Source organism: Cucurbita maxima, unplaced genomic scaffold, assembly GCF_002738345.1.
Source record: "Cucurbita maxima cultivar Rimu unplaced genomic scaffold, Cmax_1.0 Cma_Scf00092, whole genome shotgun sequence".
In the NCBI taxonomy this organism is placed as follows: domain Eukaryota; kingdom Viridiplantae; phylum Streptophyta; class Magnoliopsida; order Cucurbitales; family Cucurbitaceae; genus Cucurbita; species Cucurbita maxima.
In genome coordinates this window covers 330,571-336,712 of record NW_019272108.1, presented here as the reverse complement: position 1 = coordinate 336,712, position 6,142 = coordinate 330,571, and the positions used below count along the sequence as shown (strand labels likewise).

Genomic DNA, 6,142 nt, shown 5'->3' with positions numbered 1-6,142 from the left:
AAAAAAAAAAAAAAAAAAAAAAAAAAAAAAAAAAAAAAAAAAAAAAAAAAAAAAAAAAAAAAAAAAAAAAAAAACAGTAAAACACTCTTTGTGCCAAGTCAGCTAGAAATTATTTATGGTCAGTCAATTTTGACTGTTTCCATGCTGACATATGTTTTACACAAATGATAGATAAAAAGTTAAAAGATGATGATGATGTGGCATAACCTGACAAAAACAAAAAGTAAGCTAAGTAAATACAATAAATATCATACTTGCCCAATCATCATGCATTTACTTTTCAATTTTTCAATCATACTCTTAAGATATAAAGTAACAAATTTACGTGTATTTTTATTAATTTAATTTAAGTATATTCTAATTTTTTTTAATATTAATTAATGAAACGGTTTATTCAATCAATCCCATAATTATTTATTTTAGATATTACTAAAAAGAGATAAAAATAAGGATTTGTATCCCATATTTTCTAAAATGCAATATTGAAAACTTTATGGATTAAAATTAAAATTAATTTGTATCCGTGTTCTTATTCGGTTAACATCAAAAATAGCCCTTTATTAAGGTTAGTTTTAATTATTCTTACTCCCAAATCTTCTCTTTTTTTTTTCTTTCTTTTAATTATATTCATAATTCCTTTCTTCTTTTTATTTTAGCAAATTTTTTAATCAATTTTTACTTTTTTTTAGTTATTAATATTTATTTATTTTTATAAGAAATTAGAATTAATTTTATTATTTGAAAGTAATTAATTTAGATGAAAATGAAGAATGAATAAATAAGCATGGAATCATATCAATGGAGTATCCAAGGCTTTGTTGATATGTCCTCTTCAATTTCACTATTTATGTCCCAACTTGTCTCTGCCACATTCCTGTCCCTCATTTTTTCTCCTCTTTTTATTTTATTTTTTAAATTTTAATATCAAATTATTATAAATTATTATAAATTACCCTTTCCTTAAACAAAACTTCAATCAATATACTTTTAAATTTTTTATTTTAAATTTATTATATAAATTAATTATATGGGTCGTTTTTTTATTTAACACTTAATCTTAGCTTACTCAATATCAATGAGTTTATTCTTTGTTAATGCACATATTTATCAGTATTTTTGTATAGTCACGAGTTCATTTTCATTATATAACGTAAATAAATAATAAGCCAATTTTTTTTTAAAAAAATATGGATGAATATTTATTAATTAAAACCATGATTTTAAAAAAATAGTTGAAATATATAATTATAGGAAGTGTTGCTGATATTATTGAAGAACAAAAAATGGAGACAAACAAAAAGAAACAAAAAAGAGTAATATAATTGAAAGGGAAGACGTGAGAAAGAGGCAAATCCGGCGGGGGAACAAGTTTGTGTGAGCCGCTGGCCGCCGATTAGTGTTCGTGTATTTTGTGAAAAAGACAACTTCAAACAACCAGGCACTCTACTTTTTTTTTAACCCACCTCACAATTATCCATTTTTCAACCATTTATATATTATTCTAACTTACAACTTCATGTTCATGTTCGAATAAACAGGCCAGTACTTACTGACGTGCTCTTGTCGAACATCGCAAAAGAAACGAGCTCGTATAACATCGTGACAAACATAAATGTCATAAATCATAAGTAGTAATGTATTCAAAGTATTTATTGTAATGAGAAAGTGTTCTAATGCACGTGACACACAAATATGCATGAGGTTCCTATAACCTAATAAGTCTATTGAATTATGCATACGTAATTTTTATACATTCTTTCGTACAGAGCAATGTCTATGGAGGTTTATGCATAATAGTTTATAGATTTTTTAATCCTTCTATACAACATGACATGATAACATTGTAGTATAACTTTTAAACATGACGTAACTTACAATAACATAACATAGTATAAAATGACATAATATAGCAACATAACATATCATGCATATATATGACATGTACGGGGGATACAAGGCACAAATCATCATATATAATACAATTCGTCCATTCAAGAATTAACTCTAAATTTTAAGTTGATCCAAAAGATTTTTCCGATCTAATTTATATATAGACTTAAAATCAATCTAAACAAGGTTCAAAAATTTTTTTAGTAGCAAGAAAAAAAAAAAAAAGAAGGCGAAATGACGTTTTTAACCTCTAGAATTCCCTTATTGGATCATATTGTAATAATTAATCGAATATTCCTTTTGTTGAATCTTTGAGTCCACTCATTTTATGTTGGAAGTTTATAGATTTTTGTTTTAATACACAAATAGGAAACTACTCTATGGATCATACTTCCCTACTTAAGCAAACATGTAACGATTTGACTTTTCGATCTTAAAAGAATTTTTTTTTTTTTTTTTGTTGGTTTAAAAGTTGAAGAAGGTATTTAAAATGTATATAAGGTAAAATATTTTTGAAGAAAGTAAATAAAATATTAAGAAAAGAATGAAGATAAGAATACTTAGTACGTCACGCTGTTGTTGGAGTAAAAATATGCAAACATGTATAACATTCCACATGATTGAAGGGATCTATGATTGACCTTGGATCCAGTAGGCGAGTTCATTCTCGAGTATAATTAAAACGATAGTACTTCTCTACACACAATTTACACACATGCACATGGATCTACTGGACGAGAACAATAGGCATAACTATGAGCTAATGCACGCTTATGTAGTTGATATTGGTGGAAAATAAATGAAAAAAAATACAATATAATAAATGTTTGAGCCTATAAAATGAATGATCGGAGCCCATTATTCAACTCATCATTTACTGCATGCTCATGCAACCGAAATTGGCAAAAAAGAAAGGAAAGCAAAGAATATATATAGTAACTGCACGTGTCCAAAGATTGAAGAAGTAATCCATGACTACACGAGCATATAACATACATGGGTCCCACTATACAATTCAACATTTAGTGATATGGTGCAATAGTAAACATATACATGCTTATCACTAGTAACCATATATGTACGTGATCATATATGTTCATACATTCTATGTATCATTGAATTGGACCTAGCCGACTTAGTTGAACTAGTTTTAGTCCTATTGAACTAAGCTTCTATTTTTCAGTAGATATTATCTTCTTTACCTTTTAATAAAAAATGAATGATCGGAGAACTAAGCTTCCCGTTTTAAAACCTAAAGAAGATAATATCTACTTTATATCAATTGAGTTACATTATATTAAGTTATACTAATGTAAATACCTTTCTAATACAATATCAAAAAAACCAATTAATTTCAACATGATCATAATTTAAATGGTCATGAAATTGCATTATCGGCGATATCAGTGATTCAAATTGCTCTATACTACACGTTCTCGAACTCATTTTTATTTCATAGGAAGGAGATAGCAGCTAGGCTTGATGAAGCATACGTGACAAAAGGGGAAAGATAAGAAAATTGTGTAATTATTTCATGGCTTGTTGTAGCAACAAAGTATGAGTGGAGAAGAAGAAATTCCTCCATTTTACCCGGGTCTTCTACAGAACTCATCACAAACTTGAACATCGTCACAATTCATCAAACAAACAAGTTCACTCATTCCTGCATATAACCCAACATTTCAATCATATATTTATTCGAGTAAAAAAGACTATATTACAAAAAAATATTATCAAACAAGAGAATGATATATCGAACCGAGAGAAGCAATGAGCAAGATATTAAGGATCAAGAGAATGAAATGTCATAGTAATTTTTTTTTTATTTTTTTTTATGTGGATTTGAAATAGTATATACATAACATACTTTTACATTTTTAATTCAAAAGTGTATAGAACAATAACCAATAATGTTTGAGTTCCAAACCTATTGTCACAACCCGATATTTTACTATGAGTTGTGACTCAAAAAATAATGTGTATGCAAAGAACAAGTTGAGAAGGTGTAAAGGAAATCATTTATTCCTATAACCGAAAGTTTCAATACAAAGATTCAAACAAATGAAAGTTCCAAAAGAACAAAAATGTGAAAAATCTAAATGCAAAAGAAAAGACTGGTTTGACGCCCCGGGACATGCATTCTTCTGTGACAATTCGCCCCTCTGATCACGCCCTACCTCGACCCAACGCCTCATGTACTTGAAGAAAAAAAATGAGATAGCAAGAATGAGTATAAAATTATACCCGTTAGGCCTCCTACTTGTAGGCTCTCATTGCATCCTAAGCTTAACAGTCAACGCGGATTTCTCGTTGGCTCTAGCACATCTAGTTCTAATCTTAAACCCTTAGGGGTTTTCCCTTGGGACTTCTATTATTCTCCGTCCTCTTGTTTGGTACCTAGGGGTTCCTTATGCTAAGTTGGACTGACCGATGTCTCTCTACGAGGCACTACCTCTATATGGCTAACTGAGACCACATGATATCTTGCCTAGGAGTGTGTTGAATACCTTCTAAGGTCATAATAGTCCCCCTGGGCGGCGTGACCCAACCCATTCCCATGCAGCTAATAGGCTATACTACGTGGGGACACATTTTCCATGCAAAACGGCTAGGAGCAGTAAGTTGATCAAGACCTTTGGTCCTCCCACGAAACTATAGACACCGTTCAGACAACTAGCAGCCTATGTACATCCCTAAGGAACTACGTTTACCGTGGTGATTTGCTAAACTCCTAGGGGAGGGATCGATCTAGGTTCAATGGCTAGCCACTCTAATCTTGGATCCCTAGGCTTATTCCTAAAAAGTTTCCTAAACATTACATCCTCTCCTAAACATTTCCAAAAGGAAGCAAGCATCATGAATCACATACATTATACAATTTATGCAAAGACAGAAAATTATGTTCAACGGGGTGATAACATCCATCAACACCCGGAACGCAGAGTTCACAATTCTCCATCCTTCTCTCAGCATGCATAAACAATTACACACAAAGCGGAAGCATAAAACATGTTTAAATTGTCATAGATCATGTACATCGCAACTTAAACTAATAACATAGGAAAGTCTAATCAACTAAGGAAACTAATCTAGCATGCATGCATACCAAGGCGATTCCTTCTTCCTAAGTTCTGTATGGTGACCTACCTGGTTGATATGTGCCCTTTCGCTAGCGTCTCTGTGCTCGTAAGGTGTCCAAAAATACTGATTATCCTTGATTTGGTCCCTATTCACATAAAAATATTATTGAAATAGGAATCGAGACAAACAGAAGGTAAACGGACAAAAAACGAGACTCCCACGTGCCTTCACGCGCCTATCACATGCTAGCCACGTGCGGGAAAGGATGCCAGTCGCAGACTGCACGCGCGACGACTACACGCGGATTGCTTCACGTAGTCGTGGGTTGGGTTGGTTCGGTCAGCGGTTCAGTTCGCTGCGGTTCAGCCTGGTTTCTACTGGTGACACTGGTCGTCGTTCTGCTGGAGCTACGTCGCTCCAGCCGACGCTCAATATGTGTCACAGCCTGCCGAGTCGCGCTCCGCTGCGCCGCCTCTCCTTTTTTTTCTTCTCTCTCTCCTGCAATCCGTTGTCCTTTTTCGATCTGCAGTTTTCCAATTTTCATATCTTTTGATCTTGAGCTCGGATTGATATGGTTCCTTCGACAAAGTTCTAGATCGTGTTGAGGGCTACATCTTGGTATTTTTTTTCGTGATTTTAGCCTCAACATAAAATGAGATTTGAGCCACAGAATTTTGCTTACTGTCTCTGACGATTCTCGAATTTCTGCCAAGTTTCTTCACGAAGTCAACTTCCCTAGATGAACGTATTCAAACATTAGGTCTTGATTTGTAAAGCTTAGTCTCGGATCTAGAAAACGTTCAAGAACTCACCTCGGTTCTCGACGAAGTCTCGGCGGCGGCTCCTCGATTCTCCCAAACCCTCCTCTAGTCTTCCCTTTCTTTTTGGTGGCCTCTAGGGTTCCACTTGGACCCTATTGTAGATGGAGGGGCAAAATGACACATTTGCCTCTTGGTGGGCTTGGGTCGATTTTTATTTATTTATTTATTTATTTAGGTGTTACAAGCTCTCCCCACCTTAAGGGACTTTCATCCCCGAAAGTTGGAATCCATTGAAAGAGTTCGGGATGGGCCTTCTTCACGTCTTCTTCTCATTCCCAGGTTGCCTCCTCTTCACGGCGGTTACCCCATGAGACCTTCAGCAAGGGGATGACTTTGTTACGCAATCGCAT

The 6,142-nt window shown here is 33.4% G+C and overlaps 2 long non-coding RNA genes across 2 annotated transcripts; one reads left to right on the top strand and one right to left on the bottom strand.

Annotated features, from left to right (window-relative positions):
* Positions 1–1,668: 1,668 nt before the first annotated feature.
* On the top strand, positions 1,669–5,638 carry LOC111472929. Its single transcript, XR_002715513.1, has 3 exons — positions 1,669–1,679; positions 4,506–4,507; positions 5,501–5,638. It is a non-coding gene; the product is annotated as an uncharacterized LOC111472929 (long non-coding RNA).
* On the bottom strand, positions 5,077–5,835 carry LOC111472928. The gene is made up of 2 exons (XR_002715512.1): positions 5,784–5,835; positions 5,077–5,706 (listed from the first exon to the last, which is right to left on the bottom strand). It is a non-coding gene; the product is annotated as an uncharacterized LOC111472928 (long non-coding RNA).
* Between the last annotated feature and the right edge of the window lie 307 nt (positions 5,836–6,142).